This window comes from Peromyscus californicus, unplaced genomic scaffold (assembly GCF_007827085.1).
Source record: "Peromyscus californicus insignis strain IS unplaced genomic scaffold, ASM782708v3 Scaffold_1__1_contigs__length_55948999, whole genome shotgun sequence".
NCBI classification, from domain to species: Eukaryota; Metazoa; Chordata; class Mammalia; order Rodentia; family Cricetidae; genus Peromyscus; species Peromyscus californicus.
Window position 1 is genome coordinate 33,727,783 of NW_026294492.1, and position 12,353 is coordinate 33,740,135.

At 49.2% G+C, this 12,353-nt stretch overlaps 1 long non-coding RNA gene across 3 annotated transcripts in view; it reads left to right on the plus strand.

Annotated features, from left to right (window-relative positions):
* Nucleotides 1–12,353, plus strand: part of LOC128115581 (uncharacterized) — a 55,514-nt gene that overhangs the window by 23,148 nt on the left and 20,013 nt on the right. For 2 of the 3 annotated variants that reach the window (XR_008220213.1, XR_008220211.1), the window contains 3 exons: nt 8,404–8,574; nt 8,775–8,876; nt 10,506–11,806. This is a non-coding gene — a long non-coding RNA (uncharacterized LOC128115581). Of the gene's footprint in view, nt 1–8,403; nt 8,575–8,774; nt 8,877–10,505; nt 11,807–12,353 lie in introns of those variants that run through there. The other variant, XR_008220212.1, reaches the window with a different exon arrangement.

The window sequence follows — 12,353 nt, forward strand, 5'->3', positions numbered from 1 at the left end:
TCTAGAGAGGGAACAACACACAGTATATTGGTCCTATGACACACACATACTGCTCCAGACAGGCACAGGCCTGGTTCTGCCCTAGCCATAGTTATGGTAATTGTGAGCCTGAGGTCTTCACTTGAGATAAGCTAGCCCACTGTTTTGCCTGTGTCTCCTCAGCCATGTTTGGGGGTGGAGAGGTATCCAGGCTTCCAGGCTTCTCAGGCTGTGCTTACAAGACCCATCTCTTATTCTAAAGCCTCTGAGTCCCACATGGTCCTGTGCCAGCACGATCCTTTCTTCCTGGGGTCTTCGGCCCAGGAAGTTTCAGGTGCACCGTTGGCAGCGTCCCAAGGTTAGACTTTTAAATACAGAGTTGGCAGGCATCTCTTCATAGCTCTCACTACACTGCATACAGGCTTGTCTGGAGACAAATACAGTGTGTGTGTGTGTGTGTGTGTGTGTGTGTGTGTGTGTGTGTGTGTGTGTATATCCCAACCAGCGTCCGTTCTACTAACTAAGGCTGCAGCACCCAAAGCTTTTTTTCTGCTACCGCTGACGTAGGAGCAGTTAGATTGGCAGCCCCAGGTTCTGACAAGGAAGGTATGATTTCTCAAGTGAGTATTCCGTCAATGTCTTGCCCTTTGTGCGTGTGTGTATGCGCCCATGTGGACCAGAGGTTGACATACGGTGTCTTCCTCGCCTTATTTTTTTAATGGTATTGTTTATTGTTTGACAATTTCATACCTATATCCAGTGTCTCTCCTCCCATTGTCTAATACCCACAACACAAGCCCCTCCTCCTCCATCCACTCCATTTTTTAGACAGGGTCTCTCACTGAGCCTGGAATTTAACCTTCAGTTAGACTGCCTGGCCTGGCTTAGCTCCACTTCCTCAGGGCTTGGCTTATGGGTATGGGCTACTGCGCCTGGCTTTTTCACGGGTGCTGGGGCTCAGCCTCAGATCCTCACGCTTGCGTGGGAAGCACATTACCGACTGAGCCGTATTCCCTGTTTTTACAAAAAGAAAAAAAAAAAGAACGTGTTTTGCAGCAGTTACCATGAGGACCACTGACTGCCTGTGTTGCTGCTGGATTCTCAAATGCAGGCCAAGAATGAAGCGAAGTGGGGGGGGCCATAGATTTGTCTCTTAGCCTGTGTAAGGAGCCAGTAGAGAAGGAGGCACCAGGAAGGCTGACCATGCAGCTAGAGGGTGTTGTCTTTATTTGGGAATGGAGATGCATGTCCAGCTGGGCAAATATATCACTTCCTTGGTGGGGGGGAGACTCCCACTGAGGCAGAAGCCAAGGTTCATCCTATTCAATTAATTTGATAAATGTGTATTGAGTGTTTGCTACAGGACAGACAGATGCTCGTCTATGAGCCAGCGACACAGCAGTGAACACAACAAAGGTCGCTGCTCTCGTGGTACTGATCTTGTGACTCCGCTCATCTGGCTGTGAACGTTAGGTTTCATCGAGACACTGGCTCTTACTGTGTCTGCTGGAACATGGCATCTGTCATGTGCTCTCACATGCCGTTGGCCAAGGGCCATGAGTCACAAGGTAGCTCTCAGTATTTCTGGATGCCAACAGCTCAGGTAGGACTGCCTCCACTCCTTTCTTCCGGTCTTCCTCTACCTTAGCCCAGGGCTAGGATCCTGTAGTTCGGTGATCAGATTCAACAGCATCCTTGGGAAAGAGTCCAGGTTCTTGTGGCTGTGGTGGCTGCCAGATACATGGTGCCATCTCCAGAGCTTCCTCTGAGCATCATGAAGAAGACACCTTGGTCTGGTCTGGGGTCACAGAAGCATGCCGCTTCCTTTCCTCCCATATTTCATCTTATCCTTTATGGGAAGAATGAGTGCAGGCTGAAAAACAAACACAAAGGTAACATCCTAAAAGGCAGAAGAAAGACACAACTGATAGATGACCAATTCTCCAGCGAGACTGCTAAATCCAGAGGTCCACAGAATGAAGGCCCGAAGCCTGTGATTGACTTCCAGCTACGACTATGTGGAAGCTAAGCAAAGACGGAGGAAAAAGAGAGGTGCTTTGAGAAACACAAGCCCGGGGCGATCTCATCCTCTGATGACTTGCAACAGAGAGCTGTCTGCAGGAGAGGGGAAATGCACTCAGATGCGATCTTGGAGAGGCAGGCAGGCGGGAAGTATAATAGAAAAGGCAGCCGTGAAGTGGGTGCGGGGCAGGCACCTGCAGTCCCAGAACTTGGGATGGCAAGGTGGGAGGATCTTGAGTTTCAGACTAGCTAGGCAACTTACCAAGATATTATCTAAAATTAAATAAATAACTGGACGGCAGTGGCGCACACCCTTAATCCCAGCACGCGGGAGGCAGAGCCAGGCGGGTCTCTGTGAGTTCAAGGCCAGCCTGGTCTACAGAGTGAGATCCAGCACCGGCACCAAAACTACACAGAGAAAGCCTATCTCGAAAAACCAAAATAAATAAATAAATAAACAAACAAATAAATAATCAGTCAATCAAGGACGGATGTATCACATGTATGCATGTACTAACAAAGGGGAATGGCCATGAATTTGAAAGAGAGCAAAGATGAGTCTGTGGAAGGGTTAGAGGAGGAGGAAAGAGAAGGGAGAAATGATGTAACTATAATATCCAAAATAAAAGAAACACAGGCAAGAAAAAGAAAAGATGCCTGGAGTTCGGGGTAGAGAGAGTGTTTACCTCCCATGTGTGAGGTACTGGGTTTAATGCCCAGTACCATAAATGTGCACACATGTGCACACACACTCCCTAGATAAATAAATAAAAAAAAAAGGAAAGGCCTTTGGACTTTGTATTAGTCCAAAGAATATATATATATCAAAGATGATTCCTTGTAGGGTCTGAAACAGATATTTGACACATTTGAAACGCACAGCATGTGTTAGTGGATGTTCTCAAGTAGAGTTAAAACAGCGCGTGGTCCTTAGATCATCCAGGAATGGTAGAAGCATTGCATCAGCCGTCGTTACTGAGACAAAATGCCCGAGAGAAGCATCTTGTGGGCGGAAGGGCTTTAGGTCTCAGTTCAAAGAGACTCCACCGTGGTGGGGAAGGCAGAGAGGCAGCGGTGGGGGGCAGTGGCCACACCCCCTCCTGAATACTAAGGCTTACCTTGCTTTCTGCTTTTTTTTTTTTTCCCTTTAGATTGAGTCTAGGTTCTCCTGGAACAGGTACCACCTACATTCAGGGTGGCTTCTCCCCTCTCAGCTGAACTCTGGCAGCACTCCCTCACAGGTGTCCCCGTAAGAGACCCTGTTTCAAAAACGCGGCGGTTGGGTCCTGAGGAAAAACACATATGGAGGAGATTGACCTCCGACTTCTATATGCTCCCACGGGTGCACACCCCCACACACCCCACACAACCTAGAGAGAAGGACCCAGGCAAAGGGAACTGGAAAGAGCAAGTTTAGATAACTCTCTCCAGAAAGCTGGCTCTCCAGGGAAATAAGCAGGGAGCGGCCGGGTATATTTTTCCTGCTGGAAATTTTTGTTTTAGGATGGGAGGTTTGGGGACACATTTGTGTGCCAGTGAGGATAGCCCATCCAAAGAGAGGAGGAGAATTAAGGTGGGCGGAAGAATGACTGAGGTGGTATTTCTAATAGGTGAAGGAGCAGGATACAGTGGTGGTATTGTGGATTTCATCCAGGAGGATAAAATGCCTGCCCTGATCGGTAAGTCTTTGGTAAATCTAGGGGTGTCCCACCAACACCAGCTCATTATTTCTCCCTGTCCAGCTTTGTAGGCTGTGGCTTTGAAGCCGACCGGACTCCTCTCTAGAACCTAGGGCTCTCCCTTTAAGCAGAGAGAAGGTTCTCAGCCTCAGGAAGGGCTGGAAACAGCTTTAAAAAGCACATTCTTTGGTGGTTAAAAATATGTGGGGTTTGTGTGCATGTGTGTGTAAGACTTAAACTTTGGTAGGAAATGGTTGTGGTATTTTTCTTTAAATGAAAAGAGACCATTGTGATCTGAACTTTGGAAAATATACAGCATCCCGGTGCTGTTCTCCAGGGCTTGGCTCTCCTGAGTTACTTGAGGGCAACCTCAGCATACCCAACCCCTCCCCATCAGGAATCCTGGGCCGGAAGAGCTTATTGTTGCCCGCATCAGCCTCTACCCCTGACCAGATCCACAGTTTGCAGGGCCCAGTACAAAATGAAAACGTTTGCCTACAGCTCAAAAATGAAGTATTTCAAGGTGGCGGTACAAAGCTTTCAAAGTTAGGTGGCCTGCAGAGCCAGGGTCCCTATGTGCCTGATCAAGACGATGACCCAGCCTCCTGTGGACCATTCTCAGTCAGCTGGCTAAGCTAGAGTTTTTGGAGTACCTCTCCTAGGTGTAGACTCTCGGAGCCCAGATGATGTAGGGCAGACTCAAGGCGTCTACCATCTTGGGTGTGTGCATACCGCAGCTGGCAACAATTTCCTGGCCTGGCTCTTTGCTCCAGTTCCCACCTCCCCCTCACATTTCCTTGGTCATGAAAACTTTCTGGTTTAATCTGGGCTTGCTTGTAACCTGAGGGTCTGGGGACCTCGGCTGCACAGCTGTGTGGAGTGCCGGGCCACTTGGCGCGCCCTGAGCTGTTTACAGGCCTCCTCCTCATAGGGCCTACTGTAAATAGAAAAGTACAAACACATGCTGGGCATGCAGCAGATTAAAACTGTCTGCCGCTTTCCCTGGATCTTAACACATAGCAGTTTGTGTTTATGGAGCATGGATTTCCCTGCCTGCTACTTACGGAGTTAAAGCGTGCTTTGCTAAGCAAGGCCTGACCGTGTGGGCTTTCCAGAGCATTGGGAGGCACCATGTTGAGACTTCCGGAGCGTATTCTCAGGGTCAGGCTGACCTCAGCTGCCCAGACCGGAGCTGTGCTTTGCAATACAGTGGCAACAAGCCACTCGTGTGGCTCTTGAGATGTGGCTGGTCTTCTTGAGCAGTGTTGTTCATGTAGAATGTACAGTGGCCTTTGCTGGTTCAGTACAGCGACAAAAAAAAAAAAAATCACATGTTCTTCTTTCTTTTCTTTCTTTCTTTTTTTACTTTGGTTACATGTTAAAATGATAGCATTTCTTATAAAATGGCTCAAATAGAAGATACTAGAGTTAATTTATCATTTTTCTTTTATCTATTTTTTCATATTTCTTCTATTTTGAATGTAGCTACTAGAAAAGTCTTTTATATATGCAGATATGTATATCATATATTTGTGGCTTATATCTCATTTCTCTTGGCTAACAAGCACTCCAAATCTCTCCCTGTACTTTCCTTGCTGGGCCTATGTAGGACACATGCATACATATAAGAACACATACCCATATACCACACACACTCCTGGGAACCTTGAACGGTAAGCCAGGCCAGTGAGATTATATGACAATCCCCAGATGCTACGTTTTCCAGGAAGCCTCCTCAGAATACTGCAGAGGCCCCTCTAGGAGGCTTTGTTTGGTCAACGGGAAGCAATCTGCCACATTGGTTTTACTATGGAACATCTGGTGGTTTCCAGGCAATGAGACGTAGTGATACAGAGTACAAGCTTCACTCTTGGATTCTAGGCCTGGTCCTAGAATGTGTTCCTGAGTAGGTGACGTAAACTCTCCACACCTGGGTCTTCTTATCTGGAAAATGGGAATCATGACACGCAGGTGCAGAGGCAGGTTGGGGGTCCCATCTCTTGTAGCACAAGCTTGCTCCTTGTTCAATGGACAAGACACGGAACGCCTTTAGCATGGAGGGATGGCATCGTTGTAAGCCTAGCATAGAGGCAGGGCTACCATAGAGATTGGACTGCCACAGAGTTCACTGGCCTCTGAGAGAGGAAGGGGAAGACCCTGGAAAGGGAAGAAGAGGGACGGGGATCCCAGGGAGCCCCAAAGCAGAGAGGCCCTACGACAATGCTGCTAACAGCTGGAATCTAGACAGTCAGCATGGCCAGGCCGGGTTGAGGGCTGGAACTGGGATGGGAACAGGAAGACATGTAAGACAAGGACAAATGCACTCAGTGTTCCTTTCTAGAGCTTCCCCCTCCTGGGGCCCGCCATGACACACGGTCAGGCAGTGTCCCACCCTAACTTACTCTCTCTTGTCTAAAACAGTGCTTTTCAGACTGGGCATTGGCCCAAGAAACTCCACTTCGTGTGCAGCTTTTGACTCCGTTTTGAGGATGGAGGATGATGCCGTACCTTGGTAGTCACGTGAGCGGCACCATCTGTTGGAGCCAATCACATGATTGAGACTGATGAATGACTTGTTCTTGGGTGCCACCCTCTAATAAATTGAAACCGCAGGAGCAAATGGCATATTAAAATCATGTCAAGAAAACCAGATTGGAAAAGGTGCAGCTCCCTTGAAGGACCCCCAAAAGAGGAGGACCCTTAACACAACAATAGCAATGCCCCCTCTCCCCCCGTCAGCTGGTCGCCTGGTCACCCGGCTTGTGCAGAAGGTGTGTCAAAGGACCGAAAGACAGAACCCCCAACTGTTCCCTGGGCTTCCGTTTGGGGTGGTCCCCACTGGTGATGCAGCCTACTTAAATTGTCATCTGCCTGTCTTCCTGTTTGTCTATCAGGGTCTTCCGTCTGTCCATCTATCTTGACCTGGTCCTGCCCTTTGCCCCACTGGTCTCCATGGTCCTGCAGTGCCTCAGCATTTAGACTCCTTTCCCGGAACTCTGCTCAAATTCCAGTCATGACTCTAGCAGACCTCCCACCTTGGTTCATATCCTTACCCCTATGGAGACTCTTTTTTGGTGGTTGGTTGGTTGGTTTTGTTGTTGTTATTTCTTCATGACAGGGTTCCTCTGCAGCTGTGGCTGTCCTGGAACTCACTCTGTAGACCAGGCTGGCCTCGAACTCACAGAGATCCGCCTACCTCTAACTCCCCAATGCTGGTATGAAAGGCGTGCGCCACCACTGCCAGGCCTATGGAGACTCTTTTTGCTGTTTCCATGCCTCTCTGGTCCCTTTTGAAATCGTTTGAACTCTTCTATGCCCCCCCCCCTTTTTTTCCTCTTCACTCTGTGTGTGTGCGTGATGTATGATCTGAGAGTTAATATTAGCAGTTAAGATTGTAGTAAAAGAGCCGGTGTTTGCCTTGGCCAGAGCTATCAAGGAAAGAGAGACTACTTGCTAGAGGGCTGCCAGTGAAACAGCTGTACCTTGTGGATTTCTTATTATTCAACAAATTCTGACGTCCTGGAAGGACACACATGCATTCATCTCTGTTTCTGACACAGCACACTTATGGCATCAAGGCTGGTCGAGGGAACCCGACCACAGTCCAAACCCTATGTTGGAGGTAGGCCAGAAGATACTAGAAGCGTTGGGCCATTTTCTTCTTGCAGTCCTGCCCCCATAAAGTAATGGCCTCATGGTAATGTTTGCTGATAAAACAAACAGATCCGTAAATTTCCCTGGCTGAACACCACAGAGGCTAATTCTCACTCAACTGTCTAAACTGTCTGATGTGGGTGGGGCTCCTGGCGGGGAGGAGGCTGGCCATCCATGTGTCGACTCGGGGGCCCAGGCTCCTGAACTTATGGCCTCAGAGTCTTCTGCATCCAGTAGGCCAACTGGAGAGGGGAGGTAGGAGATACATGCTCAACTCACCTCACTTGGCCTGGATGAGGTTATGTTCCCTCAGTGAAGACTTCGCTCACAGCTCCACCTCCATGCTTTTGGCCTCTCCATTCTGCACACAGAGCTGAGCCCAGGGCCCGGCACACTTCCTCCCCAGCAGGCCTCTTAGCTCTTTTTGTTTGTTTGTTTCGAGACGGGGTTTCTCTGTGTAGCCCTGGCTGTCCTGGAACTCCCTCTGTAGACCAGGCTGGCCTCACACTCAGAGAGATCTGCCTGCCTCTGTCTCCTGAGTGCTGGGATTAAAGGCGTGTGCCACCACTGCCCGGGCACTCTTAGCTCTTCTTTAAGCTCCTTGCTAGTTATTTATTGGTCCTAGGCCGGACTGTAAGAGGACTTCCCACAGTGGCACAGAGGAGAACCCATGGATGCTCCTGAGGGAAAATGAATGGCATAGGTCGACACTCTCAAGGAGCTGGTATACACACCAGAGTCTCGAAACTTTAATCATCCTGAGTACGTCCCAACCTTCTTTCTCCTAAGAGACCCTGGGATCTACCTAGATGTAGCATAGGCAGGACAAATCGGAGCTGAAGGCGAGTCCAGAAAGGCTTCCTGAGCGCCCTTGCCTGGGCCACAGACAGCTCAGAGACACATCATAGCACCCCTTCAGGCTGCTCTCCCCTGGGCCTGGTTATCTGTGCCTAGTAACTGTGCTGGTCAAATCCAAAGTCGCCATCAGTCAGGGCTGGATCAAAGGAAGAGGCGTGGGTGGGGTTCAGGCATGTCACGACCCGCTCTCACCCGGATCCTGTACCTCCAGCCAGGGCTTCTGATGCACCTGCAGACAAAAAGAAGAATTCGAAGAATAACCAGGCTGCCGGACGTCGGGTGCTCATGAGTTTATAACAAGATGACCAGACACCCCATGAGGAGACTATCAGGCCTCTGAGAGAGGAGACGCAAAGGATGGATGCCAGGGGGGCTGTCATGGGTGAGTCACTCCTTTTCTCTGGGGCAATCAGAGGAGGCGTCCTAGAACTTAGAACTTGCAGGAAGGGGTGGGGAGCTCAGGAAGAAAGGCTCTCTTTGGCGTTCCCACTTGTTTCTACGTGTGTGGTACTTTATCATTCCAAAGCCAGCGAGACAGGTGAAGCAGAGAAGACAACAGTCGCCTCCATTTTTTTTTTTCAGAGAGAAGAGACACAAGCCCAGAGAGGCTGCGCTCCTTGCTCAAGGTTGCACAGGAGTTGGTAAGAACACAGATATCCTGCCTACCAGTGTTTTTGTTCTTGGGTAAGTTTGACAAATGTGTCTCTCCCTCAGGGGCTGGTCAGGGTAGATCCCCAGGTAGGGTGAGAAGGCCCTGAACAAGGCACAGACTCTCCCTGGAGGGCATTCTGAGTCTGGGTGCTCAGCCTCCTTTTAAGAACATGTGTTTCCTGTTTTCTTTCTTCCACCGGCTCAGGACAGAATAGGGTTTTCCTGAGCGGAAGAGCCCTGAAGCCCTGGTTCAGTCCAGTCAGCTCTAAATGGTCTGGGGCTCCCAGCTCTGATCCCTCTGGAGGCTGAGTCCACGCCCCCAAGTCAGAGATGCTCAGACCATTATTGCTCCTAACTTCACCCCCCCAGATCTCGAACCCAGGGTCTTGACTCCCAGCTGATACTTTTGGAGTCTCCTTTGCACATTAACGAAGGTCTTAGAATTGGTGTTGCCCTGGAATAGAGAAGCCAAGGGAGAGTGAGACCGTAACTAGCCTAAGACCCGGGGTGGTCAGCGGCTTCACACCTCCCCCATGTCTGCCTCACTGTTCTCATTCATCCTGAGTGGAGGCTGAGGGCAGGCCCCACCCCAGTCTTCTGGACAGCACCCTGTGGAGTTGGTAAGGTCCAGGCCATAATGGTTATGATATAGAGTTTGTAGATGCTAACTGAACATCTTTTTCTACTGTCCGGCTCAGGGTTGTCTTTTCTTAGAATATATCTTCATCAGTCCAGGGAGATACACTAGACCTGGCTTCAATCCCTGGGACCCATATGGTGGAAGGAGAGAACCAACTCCTGAAAGTTCCCTTCTGACTTGCACATGTGCACTGAGATGCACACACACACACACACACACACACACACACACACACACACACACAACCTACCCACACTTTATAATATATATGTATATATAAATAAATGTAATGAAAAAATAAAAAGGATATACCTTAGTCTGTTTTTTCCTTTTTTAAGATTTATTTTCCCCGGGCGGCGCCAGTAGCACACGCCTTTAATCCCAGCACTCGGGAGGCAGAGCCAGGCAGATCTCTGTGAGGTCAAGACCAGCCTGGTCTACAGAGTGAGATCCAGGACAGGCACCAAAACTACACAGAGAAACCCTGTCTCCAAACAAACAAACAAACAAAAGATTTATTTTCATTTTTAATTGTGTGCACAAATATATGTGAGTGTGTGGCGGTGTGCATGTGTGGGGGCAGGTGTCTGCAGAGTCCAGAAGAGCGTATAGATCCCTAGGAACTGGCTAGAGTCACACGTGCCGTGATCGACCCTATGTGGATGCTGGAAACTGAACTTGTGTTCTCCACAAGAACAATACCCCTGCTCATAACCACCGAACCATCTCTCCAGCCCCAGCTTGGTTTGTTTTGTGTTACTATCACAAAAAGACCTGAGGCGGGATGCATGATAAAGAAATGGGGTTTTATTTCGCTTACAGTTTGGGAGGCTCAGACGCTGCGATCCGGTCAGAGTGTTCTGTGACAACATGGCGGACGGCGTCACACAGTGGGGGCAGGAGCATGGTGGCGAGTGCTGCCCTCATAACTAGTTGGTTCCTATGAGGAACCAGCCCACTCTCTAGGGGTAGGCTTCCTCTGAAGGGGCTGTTCTCACGACCCAATTACTTCTCTCTTGAAGGTCCCACCGTCTTTCCAACACTGCTGCATTGGGGACCAAGTCTCTAGCATGGGTGACAGAGAATTTGTATCCCATTCACGCAAACTGGATGAAAGGAAGAGTCAGAAGAAGCATATGGAGTCTGCAGAACCGTGGAGCTCAGTACTGGTGTAAATATAAAGAAGAAAGCTAGCTCCCCACGATGGCTCCCAACCTGCATCCAGGGAACAGGAGAAAGCAGCATTCTTCTGTTCTCTGCCTGTACCACTTCCTTCCCCTCGGAGGGAATTTCCTGAAGCTCCTTGGAGAGCTGGTTCTGTGTCTTGGAATTGCTCTTAAGAGTGTAGAGTGCGGAGTGGAGAAATGGCTTGCCAGTTAGGAGCACTTGCTGCTTTCCCAAAGGATCCAAGTTTGGATCCTAGTACCCACAATCAGGCAGCTCATAGCCACCCGTCACCCTGTAAAACCATGGGACCTGATGCTCTCCTCTGGCTTCTGTGGGCACTTGCACACAAATGCAGAAATGTAGACACAACATACACATAAATAACTTTCTGCTTTAAAAAAAAAAGAGTTGTGTGTGTGTGTATGCATCTGTAGGGTGTATGCATGCATACGTGGGTGCTTGGTGTGAAGGGCTTAGGGGTGTGTGTGTGTGTGTGTGTGTGTGTGTGTGTGTGTGTGTGCGCGTGCGCGTGTGCATGCATGCATCTGTAGGGTGTATTCATGTATATGTGCGTGCTTAGTGTGAAGGGCTTAGGTGTGTGTGTGTGTGGGTGTGTGTGTGCATCTGTAGGGTGTATGCATGCATACATGGGTGCTTGCTGCAAAGGGCTTAGGGATGGGTAAATGTGTGTTTGTAAACAAATCTGCGGGTGTTCTTGGGTCCTGGGATTTTGGGAGAGGTGATATTCAGGCCCTCCACCCATGCATCGGCCTTGCACCCACAAGTGTGTGTGGGGGGATTACCACCTCTGGTGACCCGGCCTGGGGCTTTGAAGTCCTGCTTCTAAATGGGAGCTCCAGGCGCAAGCAGCCCAGAGTTATTAGGTGCAGGTTTATCTGGGGCTAATTTAACTTGTTAGGATAATTGTGCCAGAGGCTGCCGTTCTGAGGTCCCCACCTTAGTAATTACCCTTTGCCGGGTCTCTTTCATCTCTAAGGACTATGCCCCTCTGCAGAGCCGTTGCCGGCCTCTCGCCCCTCCTTCTAAGGCTCGGGGTGCACCCCCCCCCCAGCAATGCTTTCACAAGGCCTTGCGTTTTTATAAAATTGGCAGAAGTGTTATTCCAAGTACAGTCATTAAAGGGCTTTTTTTTTTACACTGTTTCTTTTTACTCTGGCTTCCCCTCCGTAACATTTACCCTTCTGTCAAATGGTACTGGAACTGGGGGCATTTGGGGGATTCAATTCACTGACTGTGAGAAACAGAAAGACTTCAAATGGGGTGATATATATGCATGTATGGTTTCATTCTAACTCTTTTAGAGTTACTGGAGAGGAATGGCTTCCTGGAAAACTCTCGGTGATGTGGTGTGAGCCTGTCCCATGGTTCTTGGTACAGGAAGCATGTGGGGAATGACAGAGAAACAAGATTGGAAATGTGCAGAGCCAGGAGCTAGTCTGAGAAAAGTTCTTTTACTCTTATAGGTCATTTATAAAATCTGATCGCGTTTACCCAAATGGGCATGGATAATTTTATGCATCAGCTGAGATACTTTGGGGTGTATCATGAGGGTGCTACCGTGAGTGATTGGCACTTAGAAGATGGCCCTCATCCAGGCAGAGGATGGTTCTGCTAAGTGCCTGAATGGAGTATAAGTCCAGAGGGAGGGCAGATTTACTCTGTCTCTGAGTGGAGGCATTCAT